The sequence below is a fragment of the Vombatus ursinus genome, unplaced genomic scaffold (assembly GCF_900497805.2).
Source record: "Vombatus ursinus unplaced genomic scaffold, bare-nosed wombat genome assembly UNPS02014794.1, whole genome shotgun sequence".
NCBI classification, from domain to species: Eukaryota; Metazoa; Chordata; class Mammalia; order Diprotodontia; family Vombatidae; genus Vombatus; species Vombatus ursinus.
This window is the reverse complement of record NW_020954572.1, coordinates 13,046,593-13,070,065: the sequence shown is the minus strand read 5'-3', so window position 1 is coordinate 13,070,065 and position 23,473 is coordinate 13,046,593.

Here is a 23,473-nt window from a genome sequence, read left to right as displayed (position 1 = left end):
TATAATACTGTATATGTATATATGTATATATATCAAAAGCATAAAGCAGTATTATAAGTAGTTCTTTGATGAGTTGATGAGCTGAATGTGTAAACCACTTCTGCAACTACATAATTCATCCTATTTATAGGTTGGATTGCTCTAATTCTTTGGTGACTTACAGATTTTTCCACATCTGTGCCTAAACTGATTGATGAGAATAGGCTGGGATTTCTAAACTCTGTGATTTCTCTCTTCATTCTAGAGGGCTCTACACCTGAGCCCTTTAGGTAAGGAAGATATTGTCTCTGGGGTCCTTCTTAGTCCTAGGCAAGGTTCTTGGGTTTTTATATTCACTGCTTTACTTGAAACAATAACTTTTCAAGGAGTTTTTAGGGCTGACTTGGAAATAAAATGGGCTTTTACTTTTTTGAACTGCTGTTTCAATGGAGCAGTTTCCTTTTGAGCATCTTTTATTAGTTCTTTTATGTCAAGCTGATGGCTTGTTTAACTATCTAGATGTCTCTTTATATCTACAATGGGAACATCTTGAATTCCTGTAAAAGTACGACTTTGTTCTACCTCACTTTCCAATATCTTCTTCTGCTAAGATAGCGCACATTCAAATTTTTCTCTCAGGTTATCGAGTTTGTCCTTAGTGTCTGTTTCATATCTCTCCAATATTTTCCCAAAACCAGTTTTCAGCAAAACGTTGTTTTCCTTGAATTCTTGATAATAAATGTGGGCCTCATAATAACCCTTGTTTCTTGGTTTTATTTCTTTGGGCATCAGCTTCCCCCAAACTAAGTGATAATTCTCTTGAGTATGCATGACATATTTATAGCCATCTAGTTCACATTCATAACAAAAATAGTTCTATTTTTATTTCTCTGGTTGTATTTTAACAGAGGTATTTTTTAATCAAAGTGTTGTAATTTAACTGATGATATGGGTTTTTTGTTTTGTTTTTTGGCCAGGCAATGAGGTTAAGTGACTTGCTCAGGGTCACACAGCTAGTAAGTGTCTGAGGCTGAATTTGAACTCAGGTCCTCCTGACTCCAGGGTTGGTGTTCTATCCACTGCACCACCTAGATGCCCCAAATATGGGTTTTTTCTTCACTGTTTTGGGGTTCCAGGATCACTTCCATCCCTGACTACCTCTTCATTTCCTGGTGCTGTTTTTTTTGGAATTCAGCTTTTTAGCAAATCAATTCTGCATTACTCTTTTGAATACATGCATCATCAGTGTGTTCATCAAGGCCACAGTTGTGTCAAAAAATAATTCTGTTTCTCTGCTTATATTGTGCTGGTATTGATTTTGCATCAGACTGTTGGGACCTCTCTCTTCTTGGTTTTTCATACTGATAAAGGATGCTTTTGTTTTCTTCTCTGTCAGCAGGTTCTCTGTGAAACTTTGTCTTCAAGTGTGTCTTATCAATGTGATTCTTATATTGTGTTCTTTTTGTTCGGTTGTTGTTCAGTCATTTTTCAGTCATGTACAACTCTTCATGAACTCATTTGAGTTTTTCTTGGCAGTGGATTTGTGATTTTCAATTTCCTTTTCCAGTTCATTTCACAGATGAGGAAACTGAGGCAAACAGGATTAAGTGACTTACCTAAGGTCACACAGTTAGATAGTATCTGAGGCCAGATTTGAACTCAGGAAGATGAGTCTTCCTGACTCCAGGCCCAGCACTCTATCCACCATGCTACCTAGCTGCCCATACTGTGTTCTTCAACCCATATGTAATAAGATGTGTTATAAGGGGTTCTTAATCTCTTATTTGCAAGCAAATAGATCACATTTCAGAATAATGTTTTTAAAGATATAAAATGCACAGGATATACAAAACACACAAGATTTTGTACAAAGTATAAAATACACAAAAGAAACCAATTATATTGAAATATAGTCAACAAGCATTTATTAAGCACCTACTAGATAAACAAGATATGTGTAGGATAAATTGTCAATTTTCTAATCTCAGGAGGAAGGTACTAGCATTAAGGGAAGTTGGGAATAAATGTGTATATGTATGCATGTTTGCATATATGTGTGTATTTCATAGATTACGGGTTAAGATACTCTGCTGTAGAGTCAGAAAAGGTGAGCCTTCCCCCAGGCAACTCTGTACTTATATTCTATCCTACAACTCTGTATATAGATGTTATCTATTCTGTATAGACAGGCAGATAGGTATAGATCATATTTATCTAGTCATTTACATGTCTTCCCATTGGAGTATAAACTTCTTTAGAGCAAGGACTGGTTTTGGGGATTTGTTTGTTTGTTTGTTTTTGCTTTCTTTCAACATTTTGTACCATGCATGGCATATAAAGAACATTTTATAAATGCTTGTTGATTTACCAATCAACTGCTTTTGTAATGAACAAAAGTATTAACAAAGAAATTATACACCTGGTGTGGCATCCCCCAGACACAAAATCATCTATCTAGTTTTTGCAAATAGGTTTGTCACATGAATAAATCTGGGTAGCCTTCAAACTCTGTGCCAGTCCAAAAGCTGACCCTCCGAGGCATTCCATTAAGCTATTCACTTTTTCTAATTTAGATTCCTGCTGAATCTGTTTTTCTACCTTTTTGACCAAAACTTCCCACATTTCTTCAACAGAAAACCATAGTATCTTCCCAGAGAAGCCTCCTAACACCCGCATAAGATGTCTCTCAACAATTTTGGCCTTCCTCATAGATATTGCATCCCTGTCCAACTCAGGGAATCTAGCCCTTGCCTCATCCACATGTGGGCTGTCTTTCTGCCATCAGAGAGCTAGCTTTAACCCTTCTCACAGGTGAGTTATCTCTAACTTTAGAATTCTCTTCATTCTCTTTATGGACAGATCCCCTCTTCTCATCTAGGCCTCCTCGGGGGAATGTGTTGTTCAGTTTCCAAATGTTATTTCCTACTATTGGTGTATCTGGTATTTTTATGTAATCCAGTAGATTGGGTAATTCACAGGGTGCTAAGTGGCCTTCCCTGCCTTGAACTTTCTGTGAATTACCTTTCAATGCCCCAATTCTTTGATCTTTCTTTTCAGTATCATTATTTTTAATCTCTGCCCACTCCTAAATTCAGAGACTCCTATGAATTTCCAGTTCTAAAACATTACAATCCTTATTAAACGTGTCAACCTCTATTTTTTAAAGCAGAGATAATAGAAAATTTGCATTTATCGAATCAATGATGAATGTTAAGCTAATAATTAAACATGCAGCAAATGAAGTAATAAAAAATAAAATAACAGTTATGTGCAATTAATATGTATCAAATAAAATAGTAAAACAGGCAAATTAATGCCATTAATCAGCAGCAGCACTGTTGGGCAATGCATTTATAATGAAAAAGATGAAGCCTATATAAAAGAGGAAACAAATTTAAAATCCCAGCCACAAATCCCCATGGGTAGCAAGGGTTTAGAGTCAACCACTTTCTGCATAGTTGAGTGATATCCTCTGGTTCTATCTGCTACTAGTTCATTTTCCTTATTCATTCTCATCCTAGTTTCAAAAGGTATGTTTTGAATTGGAGAAATCTTTTCCCATAAGATTTTGCTCATCTTTCTAAATTACTACCACTCTGATCTCCTAAACTTAAATAAACATCAAATTTATCAGCTATGCAATTTGCTAACAGTGTAACAAAAATAAAACAAACATTAACAATTACTACAATGTATTGGCTGTGAAAAAGATCACAGCCAGTCACCTCTAATCAAAAGCAGCTAAATGGTCCAGTAGATAGAGTACTAGACTTGGAGTAAGGAAATGAGTCCAAATACTGCCTGCAAACACTTACCAGCTGTATGACTTCAGGCTAGTCACTAAATGTCTCTCAGCCTCAGTTTCTTCATATGTAAAATGAGGTTTGGATTCTATGACGTCAAAGATCTCTTCCAGCTCTAACCCTATGATCCTATGAGCATTACCACTTCTAACTTCTCACTTCTGGAAACAGTTCCACAATTCAGTTATCCTAGGATAGCAATTAAAGTTTCTCCACAAGATAAGAGTTAAACCAGTTCCTTCAGGAAATAAATTTTCTTCATCTTTTTTTCTCTGGGGGATACTCAGTTTCTCTTCACTCACCAAAGATGAACTGCCAGTCTCTCAAATTCTTCTGCCTCTTAAAGTTACAGTACCAGTATCTACAGTCTTATGTGAAAGAGGCCATTAAAGCTTGTGTTACTCAAGTTTACAGAAAGAGACCCACCTAAGCCAGATCACATTGAGGGAATTAGAATATGAAACTTAGGAGAGGACAATGAACAAATGGAAAGTTCTGCAATGATTTCTGTAACAAACTGTATTCTCCATTAATGACAATGTAACCATCACATTTGTAATCTTGTCATCTAACATCATAGTTCCTGATGTACTGGATATGTAAGTGGAAATACCACTGAAGGGGGAAAAAATGGTTGAAGTCCATTCCATAAAAGCAACATGATTTTGAGAGCTCTAAGGGGCCAATTCTCAAGAGGAAAAAGTACCAAATATATAGAGAAAAGAATCACAGACTTTATTAGTATCACAGACTCTGAGGAATTAAAGATGTGGTTCACCCAAGAGATACATGATGGCCATGGACCAACTGTAACACACTACCAGTGAAGAAATCCTAGGGAGAAACAGTTTAAATTAAATTATCAGAGGTTTATGATCAGGAATGAGGTAAACTGATTGTGAAGGAAGAGTAGGAAACAATTTATAGACAGACAGCTTATGATATCAATTGATATCCATGCAGTGTTGAGGGATCTAGAAGCTTATAGAGTGGACCACCTGAGGTAAATTTATAGAAAGACATGGACAGGAATTATATGGGATGAGCAGCCATGGCTAGGGCATGATCTGTGTCACTGGTGGGGGACCCCACATTATTGTGATCCTAACTCCACTGAAATGTCAAAGTATACAGTTTCCAAAGAATGCAAATTGTTTCCAAAGAATATATAGTGTCTAGAGAACAAAATTGCCTCCAAGGTTTCATTAGCATACAAATTGTTTAGAATACAATTTTAAATATTATTATCATTTAAAGGGTGTTGGCCTTGGCAACTACGTGTCTCTGCTTGTCCAGGACATCAGGTATTTACTGACTGAGTTGGTTTCTGAATTCTTTGGCTTTCTCATTATAATAAGTATTTTACATAGTTTTAACTTTTCAGGTTGCTAATCAGAGTCTATACCTTTACATTTATCCATTTCCCATTTTAGAGACCAAAATGCTAGGTTGTTTAACTGCACACAATTTTTTTTCTCGGCTTTATCCTTTATTCAAATGGACATTGATCCTGACCTTTCTTCTAATTTATCATCTAACCGTGCAGAAAGTTGATTCTGAAATGATTCTTACATCATTAACTAGTTGTTTACTGTATGTTGAGATATAGTCAATTTCACTTTTTTAATGTATGATGTAACCCTGTGCCAGTCATATTCAGGACCTTTGATTCTCGCCTAGAAAAAAATTTATTCATGATGTATAACATAAATACTTTGGTCTCTTTCATTTCTTAATCCAAAAACACTTTTAGAAGAATATTTCATTGATGCTTTTTATTTTTATACCATTAATACTTCCTAAAAGCCTTTCTCACTTTAATTCCTCAGCTATGACAAAGAAAAATAATCAAACAAAACAAACCAACACTGTCTGTCTAAGGACATATTCCACACCTGTAGTTCACCACGTTCCTAGCCAGATGAGGAAAGTATGTTTCATCCTCTCTTGTCTGGAACCAGTATTAGTCATTTTGTATAATCTGAATTATGGCATTTTTAGTGTTGTTTCATTGACATTATGTCCAACTCTTCGTGACCTTGTGGACCATATTATCCATGGGTTTTTCTTGACAAAGATCCTGGAGTGGTTTGCCATTTCTTTCTCCAGTGTATTAAGGCAAACAGAGGTGAAGTGATTTGCCCAGGGCCACATAGCTGGTAAGTATCTGAGGCCACATTTGAACTTGAGTCTTTCTGATTTCAGGCCCCAAAACCTATCCACTGAGCAATCTATCTGCCTAATAATTATTATGCATGTTGTTATCCTCATTCTGCTGTGCTCTATATGGGTTCATGCAAGCCTTCCTTTGCTTCTCTGAATTCCTCATATTTGTCATTTCTTACAGTGAAATAATACTGCCTCACATTCATGCACCACAATTTGTTAAGCTGTTTCCTAACTGATAGGCACCCACTTTGTTTCTAATTCTTCATGCTGTTATGGATATTTTGGTATCTATGGGAGCTTTCTTTCTGTCATTGAACTTTTTTAGGCATGTATCCAGTAGTGGGATGACTGGGCCAAAGACTTTGCTTACTTAATTTCAAATTGATTTCTTTAATAGTTGTACCAGTTTATAGCTCTGTCAACTGTGCATTAGTGTATCTGGCTTCCCACAAACCCACATTGGCTATTTCTGACTTTTATCCTCTTTACCTCTGGAACTTATTTTTGGAAGAATAAGCATGTTAAGTTAACAAATGAGGTCATTAACACCTTAGTGTAAATGAGTTTAGCACATTGCCACATTTTCTCTAAGTTAGTACTACCTCATTGGGGCTTAGAAGTGAATGAGAAATGAGTGGGGGGGGTCCCAAGAAGCGGGAGGGGACAGAAAAAGGAAGTGGGGCTTCCCAAGACAGGGACAACACTGTCAAGAAACAAGCTTTCCTTTGAGAAAGTCTGCTCTTTTTCCTACTCTGTACTCCCCATAGGCACAGAAGATAAGCAGCTACTTTTCCACCTGACTGTTCCTTTTACATTTAGACATATTGGAGAATGTAGGAATTAAACTGAGATCTTGCTTAACTGTGTGCTTTGAGAAATGTTCAGCATATAAATGGCATTCAATAATTAATAACATTAAACAATGCCAAAATTGTTCAGGAGAAGTCAAGAATGTATCCCATTTCTATTCCACCATACACTTTGGTTAGTTACAACTTTGAGTTACTTAATCTCAGAGTGCATGTAGTATAAAATGATGATGATCATTCTAGCTTCATCAATATCTAGCAGTTTAATTAATAGTCATTTTCCCAAAGTAGATTACTGCTTCTTTATTCAAGTCCTTAAATCAGAAGACATAATAGTGGGAAACGCACAGGGATCATGTTTGACTTTAATCAGCTATGTTGAAGGACTTTAAAAAAATTAAGAGAATACAAATACTAAAGCAAACTGATTCTTTCAAAATGAAAAATATACATTCCTTTTGCTTAAGGACACTGTTCTGGGGGCTTAGACATCTGATTGCATGAAGCTCTCCAGGCTACTTTGGTTTGGGATGATTGCTGGCTTCTCTTCCCTACTCAATAAATAGCTGTGACTTCCTGTTATCTCTATGGTCAAATAAAACATCATGTGTTTAGCTTTATAAACTTGGCCTCTTCCTACTTTTCCAGTCTTTTACGTACTCTATGATCCAGTTACTTTGGCATCTTCGCCGTCCTTTACACAAGAAACTCTTACCTCCTGACTCGAAGCATTTTCACTAGTTGTTTCCCATACCTGGAATGCTTTCCTTTCTCACCTCTGCCTCTTGACTTACCTGGGTTCTTTCAAGACTCAGCTCAAATCCCACCTTCTGTAAGAGACCTTTCAGAGTCCTTCCTAATACTAATGTCTTGCAGAGTCATACTGGTAAATGTTTAACAACCAGCTCTCCAAAAAAAAAGGTATCTACAAATGTAACACACTTTAAACTACATTAACATTTTCTCCATCATCTTTTCAAGTCTAGACAATCAACGAAACAATAAATCAAGCCCTGATTTGTAGCATTTGCCAGTTTTTGAGGAATAAATGCTCATGCCAGCAATTGAACTATTGGCTCATAGGAGTCAGTTTCAGCTGGCTCCAGTTCCCCACCCCCCCACCTCCCCTCAGAGATTATCTCCAATTTATGCCATATGTATCTGGTTTGTATATAATTGTTTGAATGTTGTCTCCTCCATTAGAACGTTAGTTCCTTGAGGGCAAGGACTGGGTTTTTCCTTTTCTTGTCCTCTGAGCTGACCACCATGCCTAGTCCACTGCAAATCTTTAAGCTTTCGCTTAATGATTGACTGAGTTGATTAACTTCTGGCAGCTAAGTAGTGAAGCCCAGAAACAACCTCCCTAATGGAGCAAGAGGCAATTAAGGCAATAATAATAAAAACCTGAACTTCTTATATGCTCATTGGACTCCTAATCCTACCATACTTGAGCTGAGTGGTGGGGGAGGGAGGGACTGACCCTCCCTCCTACCTCAGAATCTCTGCCCTTTTGTGCCTTATTTACCTTCTTGGTCATGTTTTTAAATGTCTGCCAGCACAAGGTCCTGTTTGGCCCTGGGCCTGGCCCTGGGCCTCCTAGAGATGGTCTTGTCTCTTGCTTTCTTCTGGGAGTGTCTTAGCACTAAGCAGCATCACATTTGTCTAAGACTGCCATTTCCAAGATGATACACTTGCTTCTGAACATTCATAAATATTGAACCCATGCCTCCAATGTACAATCCAGGAAGGATTGTACAGAGGAAGCCCCAGGTACACATCACGAAAGAAGGGAAAGCCCAGCCCTCGTAGGGAAATGACTAATAAATACAGCAGAATCTCTCCTCCTTCCCCCACCCCTCCCCTTTGTAAGAAGGAAGTATGAGTTGATGATCCAAAGGTACAAGGTGAGGCCTCTGGTCTCAGAGATCAGGAAGGACACAGGCTGCTTGCTTCATTGCTAACATCTTTGGAATCCAAAGTGCTCCAGTGGTAGTACTTGGGCAGGGTGGTTAATGATACACTCATTGTCCTTAGCAGAAAGAGCATAGTAGAAATGAGGTTGCCAGAGTAACCTGTACATCTCACCATCCACACATCTGCTTCACATATGTCATTGTACTAGCCTCAAGCCCCTTCCCTGGGCATGTCCAAGGACACCTCCCCTGCAGGACACTTGCTATTATCTAGCCACCAATGCAAATAAAGGTCACCCAGAGATACACTCACCAATCAGGGAGTGAGGGAGAAAGGCTGATTGTATCCAGGCTCAGGACTCATAAAGGAAATGCCAATCAAAGCATACCATCCTGCCAGATCTGACTCAGACAGCAGTGAAACTCCTGATGCTAGAAACCTAGGGGAGAATGGAGCTGTCAAAGAGCGTCCAAAAAAAGTCACACTTCTCTCTTCTCCTCTTTCCTCTCCTCCCCTTTCCTCTTTTCTTTCTCTCCTTCTACTCTTTCCTTCTTTCTTCCTCTTTTCTTCTCTCTACATTTCCCTCCTATCCTTCCCCTCCATCCTCTCTCTCTTTCCCTTTTCTTTTTCCCTCTCTTTTTCCAACTCAGTCTCTGTCTTTTTGTTATAGCATGCTCAGGAAAAGGGCTGTGTTTTTTCTGTTGTTTTTCCTTTTTTTTTAATGCAAGTATCTTTACAAAGAAGAAAAAGGCTGGACCAACCAAGGAAAGAGTAACTTGTTCACTTGCCCTGGAAAGAGTGAAGTTTATGCCAGACAAGGTTAAAAGGAGAATTGGTCCCATTGACTTATTGCTTGTGTTCCTCTGGAAGGAAAAGTGAGGAAAGGGACACAAACCCCGCATGGGTTGGTTAATCTTGGTAGTTCAGAGGCTGAGCTTTGTGTAGTGATTTTTTTAAAAATGAAAACTAAGAGACCAAACCCATTTATTTATTGGTTTGGACCTATGATTCAGTTGATTTGGAAAACTCATAGTGTAAAATCTCCCTCCGCCAGTGCAGATCAACAATTCCTGTCTCTGTAATTTACAGTCTGAGAAGGTTGCCTGCAGTGCCGAGAGGTTCATATGATCACGTGATCATAGATTTAGAGCTGGAAGGGACCTTAGAGGTCATCAGGTCTGCCCATCTCATTTTGCAAATGAGGAAACTGAAGTACAGAGAGGTTAAGTGACTTTCCCAGGGTCACACAGTCAATATATTTCAGAGATAAAATTTAAACCCAGGTTTCGTGACTCCAAGGTTGGCACTATGGCCCATTGTCTCTCAACTGACATTTAAACAGCTTAAAGTTTTAAAGCGCTTTGTGGTGGTGTGCTGGAGCAATCTTCTACCAGGTTTTAGGAGCTGGTTGTTAAATTGCCAGTGTGAGCATTTAAACCTCAGAAATTGATGAACACTACAAATTCAGGCTAGATTTGTTGTCTGTATGAATATCTAGACCAGAGGTGGGGATCCTGCAGCCTGGAGGCCACATGTGGCCCTCTAGGTCCTCAAGTGTGGCCCTTAATAAAAGGATTTGTTCTGTAAAACTTGGACTAAGCCTTGGATGTGGCCTTAGATTCAGGGGTGGGGAACCTTGGGCCACCAGGCCACATGTGGCTTTCTAGGTTCTTATTTGAAGCCTTTTGACTGAGTCCAAGTTTTACAGAACAAATCCTTTTATTAAGGGAAGTTTGGATTCAGTCAAAGGGCCAAACTTGAGGACTAGAAGGCCACATGTGGCTTCCAGGCTGCAGGCTCCCCACCCCTGCTCTAGACTTAATAAAGTGTTGGATAAAACATTAATGGTGCAAATTAAACTTACAAGTGTATTACACAAACTTTTTTCCTTTTTGGAGAGCTGATTGTTAAACATTTACCAGCACATTCCTTATTTTATGTATAATACAGCATCAACACTATACTCTCTACAGGTATTTATTATTCTCATTTTACAGATGAGAAGAGTGACTATAAAAGAGTTTAATCAATGTGCCTGTGGCCTCACAGCTAGTGACTGCTAGAAGTAGTATTTTTAACCTGGGTGTTCCTGATTCCCACATCAAGCACTCTATCTACTTTACCACTCTATCATTCAATTTTTCTAGGGGAATATACGTGTTTAGAATGTTCATCTGATTTGAATATCATGCTTTTAGAGTAAGGCAAGCCTTCCTCTGGAAATCTAGCATACATCTAGTGCAAACAATGTCAAGAATATTTTTCTCTTAGTTAGAAGCTAATCAGTGAAGATCCAGTTAATGCTGAACTAATTCCATCCATGAAACATTTGGTGTTAGTTCATCTTTGGTTGTTTTTTTAAGAACAACTGAACCAATTCTGTCTATAACAATATCAACCTCAAAAAAAATTCATATTCTCTCCTTCATCCTGCAAAGATCTGGATCTGACAAGGCCTTAGAAGGTGGGGGTTAAACAAGGAAAGGTGAAGGAGATTTCCCTTTTTCAAAATATTTTTAAAATGTTTTTACCAAGGAGGTTTGAATAGTTCTCTATGACCTCAGGGAGAAGAAAGTTGAGAAAAAATTTTAGAGCTCCCTTCCAAGTCTCCAGACTAGAGTCTGAACATGGGCTTACCTAAGTATTGGCTGTTGAAAAGGCCTCTGGTAAGAGCGGAAGCTTATACAGCTTGCCCACAATGACGCCCAAAAAAAATACATTCCTCCATCTTCTAATCCCTTTCTTTGCCAAAGTCAGAAACAACAGCTTTCTTTCAACAAATAGTTTACTAAACTCTTATTCTGTCCAATGGCAACAGCGGACCCGGAATCAGGAAGACATCAATTCAAATCCTGCCTTAGACTTTAATAGCTAGTTGACCTTGGGTAAATCACATTACATCTTTCAGTCTCAGTTTCCTTATCTGTAAAATGGGGGAAATAATTACACCTATCCCCTAGGGTTGTTTTGATGATAAAATGAAATAATATTTGTAAAGCACTTTGCAAACCTTAAACCAGGGGTGGGGAACCTGTGGTCTTGAGGCCACATGTGGCCCTCTAGGTCCTCAAGTATAGCCCTTTCACTCAATCCAAACTTCACAGAACAAATCCCCTTAATAGAAGGATTTGTTCTGTAAAACTTGGCCTCAGTCAAAAATCCAAGGACCTAGGAGGCCACACATGATCACTCCTGCCTTAAACCCTATATAAATTATAGTTATTAATATGGGTTCTAGGCATTGGAAGAGATAAAGATAAATAAGAAACAGCATCTACACTCAAGCATCTTATCACAGAATGTTAAAGCTAGGAAGGACCTTAGAAATTCTGTTTTGTAACTCCATGTAATCATGGACTTATTTTATTTAAATTTTTTTTCAGTTAACAAGTATTTACTTTCTCTCTCTTCTACCATACTAGCTCCCAGTTGAAAAGAAAATCAAAATCTTTGTAATAAATACATAATCAAGAAAAACAAATTTCTGCATCACTAAGGATGGATCATAGATTTAGAACTGAAAAAGACCTTAGAGTACAACACCCTTGTTCTCTAGGTGAGGAAAGTGACTTGCTCTAGGTTATGTAGCTTGTAAGTTTGTATGATGCAGTTTTGCAGTCAGTCAATTAATAAACATTTATTAAATGCCTATTATGTACCAGGCACTGTGCTAGTGCTGAGGAGACCAAAAAAAAAAAAGCAAAAAATATCCCTTCTCTCAGGAAGTTCAAATTCTAATGGAGGAGATGGCATGCAAACAACTGTGTACAAACAACACATATAAGGATAAATAGGAAACAATTAACTGAGGGAAGCGCTTGAATTAAGAGGGATTGGGAAAAGCTTCTTGTAGCCGGTGGACTTTTACCTGGGTGGGACTTGAATGAAGCCACGGAAGCCAAGAGGCAGAGATGAGGAGGGAGAGCACAAGGAATAGCCAGAGAAAATGCCCAAAGCAGGGAGATGGAGTATCTTGTCCAAGGAAGAACAAGGGGACTAGTGTCATGGGGAATCAAAGAATACATGGGGGGTGGGGGGAGAGACTAGAAAGGTAGTATAGGAAAGTAAGTTGTGAAGGGCTTTGACCATCAAGCAGAAGATTTTATATTTGATCTTGGAAGTAATAGCAAGCCACTGGAGTCTTCCTGAATCCAAGCCTAGCACTCCATTCGTTGGTGAATTTTGACTCTGGATCTTTGAGAAATTGCCTACTCTTGTTTTTGACCAGAAGGTCTTAACTTTTTCTTTATCATATATTCCTTTGTGCAAGAAATAAAATATATAGGTTCACAAAGAAAACCCATTATATTCAAAATCCCAAGTTAAGAACCCCAGCCTTAGCCTTATACCCTTTGACCCATCAATATCGCTACTAGGTCTGTTTCCCAAGATGATTAGGGAAAAAGGAAAGGGACCTATATGTTCTAAAATATTTTTATCAGTTCTCTTCGTGGTGGCAAAGAAACGGAGATTGTGGGAGTGCCCGTCAATTGGGTAATGGCTGAACAAGTTGTGGTATATGATTGTGATGGAGTAGTACTGTGTTATAAGAAATGATGAGCTTGATGATCTTTGAAAAACATGAATAGACTTGCATGAAATAATGAAGAGTGAAATGAGCAGAACCAAGAGAATGCTGTATACAGTAACAATATTGTTTTAAGAACAACTTTGAGTGACTAAGTCATTTTGGCTATCATGAATTCCTATATTAACTATAAAGGATATATGAAGGAAGAGAGTATCTGCATCCAGAGAAAGAACTGATAAATAGAAGTATGTTTTTAATGGTTTTACACACACATACACACACACACACACACACAGATATTTATGTGTAACGGTAGCCATCTTTAGGGTGGGAGGGGGGAGGGAAGAAAAAAGGGGGAAAAATAAAAAAAGAAAGTTACATGGTAACTTAATTATATATTTTAAAGGAATGGCAAGTTGTACATAATAGAGTTGCAGTTTCATGTATAGTCATCTTTTTTTTCAATTCTAACTATGTTATGGAAATGCTTATTTTATTTCTTAAGTCCAGAATAAAACAAATAACATTTTTAAAAACCCAGCTTTAGCCTGTAGTTTTGATCCACTTTGATGATGTACTATACCTTCCGTGTTCCCCCGTATGTTTTTCTTGACTTGGTTTTGTATTTTGAGGATCAAAGGATTTAAAGCTGGTGGAAGGAGGTATGTATACACAGTTAACTGGAATGCAAATTAGGATATAAGGCATATAAGATTAACATAAAGAATTAGAAAAGGCACCATGACTAGAGATCCAGTCTCAAAGTCAGGAAGACCTCAGTTCAGGTTTCATCTCTTGACATGGACTAGCTTAGTGATCATGGACAAATCACCTCTCAGTGCCCCTAGGCAACTCTCTAAGATTATTAATTATGGAGGAGATTGCTCTTGTTTGTCCTTCATTCTTGAAGAGGATCATGACATCAGGAAGGCGATGCCATGACTTGCAAATGAACTGGATTCAAGTGAGGGAGGGCTGTGCAAAATCACCAGCCTCACTTACTGCAGAGGAGATGGTGATCAGGAATAGATCGGTAGAGACAGCTTCCATACTAGGAAGCAGAGGTAGTTTCTATACCAGGAGTTCATTACACTGATGAAATACATGGACTCAAAAGATAGATAGATAGATAGATAGATAGATAGATAGATAGATAGATAGATAGATAGATAGATAATGAAATCAGCTAGAAAAAAATTAACCTCCAGCTGAAGGCTTCCTGTAGAAGGTTGCACTTGAGTTTTATATTTAAGGATGGTAGAAAGTCAACAAGTGGAAGTTAGAGAAGGGGGACATTACAGATGTAGAGGACAGCACGACAAAAGTGTAAAAGTGGATAAATGGGAAAGCGTTGGGGGGTAGAGGGGTTTTGATTAGTAATTCAGTTTGGTTTAAATGTGCAGTGTCTGAGGGAAAGAAGTATAACATTAGCCTAGAAAGGTCAGTTTGGAGCTAGATTGTAAAGGGCCTTGAATGCCAGGTTCAGTACTCGGTAATTATGATATATACTTCTTATTAAGTAATAATAATACCCAGCATTTTATCACACTTAAAAGTTTACAAAACACTTTATACAGCATTATCTCATTTGAGCCCAGTAACAGTCTTGTGAGATAGTTCCCAGACATTTTGTTATTTCCAGGAGGGCTCTGAAGTTCAGAAAAGTTAAGTGACCAGCACCTGGTCACAGTTATTAGAAGGGGCAAGCCAGGTCTTTCAGATTCTAGGCCAAACATCGTAATCACTGCAGTCCTTCTCTACAGACAAGCAGACACACATTGGATTGACAAGAGGCAGTAAGATCAAATTAAACATTCCACTTCTTCATCAATCACTGAACAAAGAAAACAAGGAAATCTTCTCCAAAAAAGATTAAGATTTGCCACGCTCTGGATGAGAGTAAAAAGAGATAGGAAAGCAGAGGGAAAGAAATGAAGTTTTGCAAAGGTCTAGATGCTGTGGTGTGACATCCTGGTGCATCTCTGATACTCTGTACCTGAAATAGCTTCAAGTGAAATTTAAGTCACTGTTTGTTTGCAGGGATCAGGGAGAACAAATGGTTACGTCAGAGATAATGTTGTATAACCAGGAAGTCAGACTGTCCTTCAAAGGACTCTGATAAGCACCCAGTGCATCCTTTGATTTTCCTACCTTAGGGGAAAGATTACTGAATCTTCCCAGGGGGTCTATTAATACTGTATGATTATCAGAGTGAAATGCTTTCTTTGGATTATAAGAATTGAAGAAAATATTTTAGCTAAGACAGGTCTGAACAGCTCATACCATTTTTTCAGAAGCCTATCTGACTCAGAATCTAAGAAGTGCTAGAGATGGAAGTGAGGTAGAGACAAGGGAAAGGGATGTATGACCTTAGAGAAAAAATAGCAGGCTCCAACCAGTGTTCTATTTCTGGTTGTACTGTATTGTCACCTTCTTGTTTATACTGACTTTATGGTCAGTTCATCTAGGTATAGTTAATTCAGCTGAGACAAAAGTGCTAAGGATATCTTATCTACCCAGAACTGTAGCCCAGATTTCCTCATCTGTAAAATGAGGATAAGCATAGTGGTTGACACTACCAGCCATGTGGGACTTTTATGTGAGAAAAGCTCTATAAATATTAAAACACTATATAAATGAGCACAATAACAAGTGTGGCTTGAAAAATCTATAAAGTGGGAAAAGTTAACCCAAATAAAAGGAAAATTTTCTGTAACAGACATTTTAAACATTGTTGTTCAGTTGTGTTTAACTCTTTGTGACCCTATGGACCATACTGTCCGTTAAGTTTTCTTGGCAAAGATACTGGAGTGATTTGCTATTTCCTTCTCCAGTGGATCAAGGCAAACTTGCCCAGGGTCACTCAACTAGTAAGTGTCCAAGGCCAGATTTGAACTTAGGTCTTCCTGACTGAAGGCCTGGAGCTCTATCCACTGAGCCACTTAGCTGCCTCTTTTAAACATTGGAACAAGCTAATTAAAGAAGGTATAGAGCCATCTTCCTGGTGATATTGAAGAAGAGGGCAGAATCCTACCTACCTGGGATCACTTTAAGCATTGCTGCATGTGGAGCTAAAAGACAGGTAGATGACCTTGAGTAACTTTATCCCCACTCAACTCAAGGAAGCTATGAGTCTATTACTTCACAATCAGACAGTTGAACTAAAGAGTACAGGAGATATTGGCATCTAAATAACTCACTTGCTTACTGGGTTACTCCATCTTAACAATTCAACAATTCATGGGTTTGTCCTCTTGCACTGGCAGATAGAATTTCATATTGGTAGCTCTCTACACTGGTGAAACTAACTACAGGGCCATCCCCACCCCAAAATGCCACAAGCAATGTATCTTACTATTCCCCTATTTCTTCATTTTAAGATGAAGAAACAGAAACTCAAACAGAGAGGCCACCTTGGAGCCAAAACAAAATTATATATATATATAATTATATATATAACATATATAATTATATATATATATATCTGCTCTTGAAAAACATAATTAATTTGCTTCAAATCCAAATACTGTGATTTCACAGTCTTCATATACAGTTTATGGTAACATCAAAGAAGGGGAATGGTTTTCTGGAATATGTTCTAGAATATTCCTCCAAGCTATTTCAGATATTCTTTGTTTCTTTAAGGAACATGTTGTAATTGAATCAATACAAGTTTCTGTGTAGGTTGATTCCCAGATGTTTTATGCATTTTGTAGTAATTTGGAATAGAATTTTCCTTTCTGTATTTGCTTATTGGGTTTTGATATTATTATACAGGAATGAGGTTAATTTTTAGGGATTTAATTTGTAAACTATAATTTTCCTGAAGGCATTAATTGTTTGAATTAATATTTTCCTGATTCTCTATGATTTTCCAAATAAACCATTATATCATCAACAAATAGAGATAATTTTATCTTCTCTTTACCTGTGTTTGTATCTTTAATCATTTTCTCTTGTTTTACTAGCATTTCCAGGACTATATAAAATAATAATAGGAACAGTGGGTTCCCATATTTATTGGGGAATATTCTAGTGTATTCCCATTGCATATGATACTTGCTTTTAGTTTTAGACAAAGGCTTTTTGTGATATTTTCAAAGGCCTCTCTATGCTTGTATTTTGTAGGGTTTTTAGCATAAAAGAATGCTGAACATTGTCAAAAGTTTTTTATGCTTCTAATGAGATGATCATGTGGCTCTGGATGTTTTGATTTTTAATATGATTAATTATGTTGATTATTTTCCTAATGTTGAGCCATCCCTGGTTCATCCTTTGCATCTGTGCTGTAAATCCCACTCAGTCATAATGAATGATTTCTGGGATAAATTGCTATAGTTTAATATGATTTTGTTTCAAATTTTTGAGTCAGTGTTTACTAATGATATTTTTCTAATAGACTTCCTTTCTGTGTTTTATGTTTTCCTGGTTCAGGTTAGGATTCTGTTTGTCTCATAAACAAATTGTGGTACAATGTTTTCCTTCTCAATTTTTGAGAATAATTTGCAAAGGATTGATATCAATTGTTCTCTAAAAGTTTGATAGAATTCTCTTGTGAATCCATTAGAACTAGTTTTTGTTTTTTTTCTCCCCTTTGGTAGCTCCTTTATAGATAGATCTATTTCCTCTCCTAAGATTGAGTTAAGATCTCTAACTGGCCTTCTGATAGCTGATATTTTATGTTTTTGAAGGTAATCTACTGGTTCTTTTGTTTTCTCAGTTTTGCTAGCATAGAACTATGCATAATGTTTGATCATTCTTTTTATTTATTCTGGTTTTGTTGTGATTTTTACCTTGCTCATTTGCTATTTTATTGATTTGATTTTCTGCATTTTTCTTTTTAATCTAAAGCTAAAGATTTGTCAATTTCATTAGTCTTTTCAAAGAATCAGCTTTTAGTTTTATTTACCATTTCTATGGTTTTTTTCTAATTTATCTATTTCCCCTCTAATTTTTAATAATCTTCTTTTGTCCTTATTTTAGTTTTGTTAATTTGTTGGCTTTCTAATTTTGAAGAAATGCATATTCAGTTCACTGGTCATCTCTTTTCCTATTTTGTATAATGGATGTTTGTAGATATTGAGGACTGCATTAGCTGCATCCCAGAAAGTCTGGTATGTTTTTTCATCATTATCATTTTATTTTACATAATTATTAATTGTTTCTATAATTTGTTCCTTGATTTACTCATTATTTAGGAAAGAGACTTGAGGCAGGGAGACAAATTAAGAAGCTATTGTAATAGTCTAGGTAATAGAGGTGATGAGGGCCTGAACTTGGATAGGTGAATAAAGGAGAAGGCTTGTAATACTATATAGGTAGAAAAATCAAGACTTAGCAACTGATTGGACATGGGGAGTGATGGAGAACAAGGAGTCAAAGATGATGCCAAAATTGCAAAACTATGACTGGGACGATGATGATACTCTCAACAGAAATAGGGAAGTTTTGAAAAAAAGTATATTTAAAGGGGAATATAATGTTACAAAATCTTCTATTCATATTTTAGCTATCCGTGCTTGTTTATCATCATATGTGACTCATTGTTCTACCTGAAAAATGACAAAGAGGATAGAGTTCTTATCACTGGATATTGTCCAAGAGTGAAGAGCCTAGCTATTGAAGAGTACCTACTGTAATGATGGGGTTACCATAGAGGAATGGCAGCCATGAAAGAACACTCTAATACAGAAAGCTACATATATTTTAGCTACTATGTGCCAGCATAAGCTAAGATTAGAATGTACCAATATAATAAAAATTGCACTACCAAAGTTAATTTACACTTTTAATGGAATACTCATGAGATTACTAGAGAACTTGATTAAATAATAAAAATCATTTTTAAAAAATCTAGAATATAAAAAATGATGAAAAGATCTGGGGATGCAGGGGGAATAGCACTTCTAGACCTCAAATTATATTATAAATCAGCAATCATCAAACTATCTGGTAATGGTTAAAAAATAAATAGATTAATACAAGAAACAAAACAGGGGAGTATCAGAAACGATGGAACTCAATAGCCCATTGTTTGATAAAGTGGAAAATATAAATTGTGTAGGAAAAAACTCTTTATATGATTAAAAACTGCTGGGGAAACTAGAAAGTAGTCTGGTAGAAATTAGGCTTAGATTAATATCATATCATATTCTATAATGCATTCCAAATGGATATACAACCTTAATATTAATTATCAGACTATAAAAATTTTTGAAAAGAAGCAGATCATGTACTTCTCACGGCACTGAGTCAGAAATGTATTCTTAGCCAAACAAGAAATGGAGGTAATTACAAAGATAAAACATAATTTTGATTACACAAAACTGAAAAGTTTCTGCACAGGCAAGTTTAATAAACCTAGGATAAGAAGGAAAGTGTTGGATGGGAAAAAATCTTTGTATCAGATTTCTCTGATATGGGTTTGGTATCTGAAATACATAAAAATTTAATAAATATATGTAAGACTAATAGCCATTCCCCCAATGGGGAACTGGTCAAAGGATATGAACAAACAGTTCTCAAAAGAGGAATTGCAGAGTTTTCACAACTACATAAGAGAATGCTCCAAATCACTAATAATATGAAAAATGCAAATCAAAACAATCCTGAGGTTTCATCTCACACCATACAAATTGGCAGAGATGACAGAAAAAATGGTAATATTTAATGATGGAAGGCTTGGGAAATGATAGGCACACTAATACATTATTGGTGGAACTTTGAAATCATACAACCATTTTGGAAAGCAATTTGGAATTATATTAATAAAGTGACCAAAATGTCCATACCCTTTGAACCAGAGACTCCATTACTGGAGTATACCCCAAGGAAGCTATGAATAAGAATATCCCTATATATCCTTTTTGGGATAGCAAAGAATTGGACACAAAGTAGATACTCATTTAATAGGGGAATAAACAAATTGTGGTACATGAATGTTATGAAATATTACAATGCAATAAGAAATTATACGAACTGATGAAAATTGAAGTAAACAGAGTCAGGAAAACAACACACACGTTAACTACAGCAATGTAAATGGAATGAACAACCACACACCAAAAAATCAAAAGTGAATGTAGCAAAATTATAAAATCCAGCATGCCTTAAATGAAAGGATATGAGAAGGCAGCCCCAACCCACCAGTTTGTGGAGGCGAGAGCTCTACAGGTGTAACATATTGCAAATGTTTTCAGACTTATTTGAGGTGATCAAGCTGTGTTGATTTTTTTTCTTTAAAAAAACATATGAAATGGCTTTCTGAGGTGGGAGGGGAAAAGATAGTGGGGATAACTATGATGATATAAGAAATAGAAGACATCAATGAAAACTTACTTTAAAAAAAAAAAGAGAAAGAATCTGAGCTAGACAACAATAGCAAGAACCCAAATATCAAATTAGATAATATTTGTTAAAAAAAAGAAAGCACTTAGTACAGTGCCTGGCACATAGTATGTAATATAGAAATGCTTATTGCTTCCCTTTCCCTACCTGGTTAAAAATAATTTTTGTCTGTTCTCCGCTTTTAAAAGAAAGGGGCAAACTACATGAAAATAAATTGATACAATGAATTAACTTTTTTGAATGAATTTTTAATTGTTAGGAGATTTTTCTTAAATTAAGCTGAATTCTGCCCCTGAGACTTTCATTAATTGCTCTTTGAGGCTAAGTTTAGTCCCTTTTTTGAGATAGTCCTTCAAATACTTGAAGTCAACCATCATGGATCTCAGTCTCCCCCCCCTCCATGTCTTCTCTCTAGGCTAAATACTTTCATTTTACCCTCTTTCCTGTGGCTACCTTCACCATTCCTATGACTTTCTGGACCAGAATATTTCTTCACGGCCAACACTCTTCTATGTATGTTATTTCTATCATTTATAAGCTCCTTGAGGGCAGGTATTGTCTTTGCGTTTGTATTTCTATCCCTATCATTTAGTGCAGTATTTGGCACGTAGTAAACATTTAATAAATGCTTTTTCATTCATCCATACAACTCATAAGCTCATTGTACATTTCTACATTAACTCCCATATCTATATCTATATCTAACCCTAATCTCTCCTTGAATTCCAGTTCCACTTGCTTGCCGTCTACAGAATCTCTCTACTTGGATGTCCCAGTAGCACCTTAAACTCAAAATGCCTAACAGAACTGTTATCTTTCCTCTTCCTCAAACTTCTTTATTTCTGTTAAGGACACCACCAACTTTAGATTCAAAGTCTCTGAATAATCTGTCACTCTTTTGTTTCCCATGTCCCCCATACCCAAGCAGTTGCCTTGTTTTGTCAATTCTACCTCTACACTGGCTGTATTTGTCTTTCTCACTACTTACTTGGTTATGAGTCCTATTCAGGCCTTTAACTTCTCTCACCTGTACTATCCATTGGGCCTACAGCTGCCTGTGGAGGGAAGTGTAAAGGAGAGAAGCTAGATTTTTGTCAATTGAAAAAGTAAAATTTAAATTAAAAAATATTAAAAAATAAAAGATGTGTAGAAATACAGAGTAAATACAAGGTAATTTTTTGGGAAGGGGCTCTAACGGCTTTGGGGTGGAAGGAATCGGGAAGTTTAAGTGATTCCTCCTACAGGAGATACACTTCTCTCCACAGGCAGCTGTAGGCACAATGGATGGAGTGCTGGGCCTGAAGTCAGGGAGTCCCAAGCTCAAATCTGGCTTCAAATACTTGTTAGCTATGTGACTCTGGGCAAGTCATTTAATCTCTGTTTGCCTTTCTTTCCTCATATGTAAAATAAGGATAATAATAGCATCTTGCAGAGTGGTTGTAAGGATTAAATGAGATATTTGTAAAAAGCACTTAGCACAGTGCCTTACACGTAATAGGCACAACATAAATGCTTGTTCCCTTCTCTTCCCTTCCCCTCCTTTATTTAAAAAATGCATAAATAAATATTGATAGTCAAGCAAAGCTAATTCCTGCATGGCTCATGTCTGAAAAAAAAATCTCTCATTCTGCACCCTGCTTCTATTCTCTTTCTTTTAGAAGAGGTGTAGACTTCTTTGTCATTTGTCATGTGGAATCACGGTTGGCCATTGTGTTGACCATACTTCATAAGTCCTTAAAAGTTTTTTTTGCCTTTATAGTATGGGTTATTATAAATATTTATTCCTGATGATTTCATTCTGCATCTGTTCATATAAGTCTCCCCAACTTTCTCTGAAACTATCTCCTTCATCATTTCTCATGGCATAATAGTATTCCATGACATTCATATACCATAATTTGTTTAGCCATTTCCTACTTGATAAGCCTTGTATACATGTTGTTTTTCCTTAGTGTGGGGGTTATAATTGCCCAATCTGCAAGAAAAACTACTGAGACATAGTTTCTGAGCCAATGGCATTTTATCAAAGGGTCCTTGGCCCCCTCCAATTAGGTGGACCTCAGATCTTCCTCACAATCCTTCACTTCCTCCAGGGCTTTAGTTTTATAGTGCTTGATACCCAGATAATACAGGTGGAGCAGACTAAAAATACAGAGCTTTATAGGTGGATAAACCTTGGTGTTGGCCCTCGAAGAGGGTCTTGACCTTTCTGGAGGTCCTACCAAGCCAATGAGCACACCCATGGGCTGGGCTGATTAAACAGGTGTCAAACATCTACATGGGTCAGTGAGCTAGTAGAAAGGCAGGCTGCAAGCCAGCAACCAGGGTCCCTCATTGGCCAAGTGCTCATGGTCATCTCCCCATGTTGAGCAATAGAGGGATGACAAGGGATAGAGGGGCAACAAAAATAGCTGGGGTACTTTTCATGTAATTGAGTCTGCCACACTAGGCATGGTCACAATAACAAGGAACACCAAGGGTAGGAGTCCTCTAGTTAGCTTTCTATGATTAAGCAAGTGAACTTACAATCTGCAGTTCACACCTCTGAGGCCTACTATCAGAATTTATAATCACTACCCCCATGGAATCATATTAAACTGATTAATACTGATTGGAATAAAATAGAGGTCCAAGAAATCATCTATGACACTAGAGAATATAAGCTCCTAAAGGGCAGAGACTATTTTGTTTTTGTCTTTGTATCCCCAGAAACTGGCACAGAAACTAACATATAGTCTTAATAAAAGCACTTAATAAATACTTATTGATTGGTAAATCAGACAACCTGTGTTTTGGCCAATTTGAACTATTAATCTGGTGTCAAATTCCATACTCCATCTCTTGCCTCAGTGTTCATACCTATGACACACACTATTATTTCCACCTTCAAAAATCCTTATTTTCTTTCAAGGCTCAGCTCA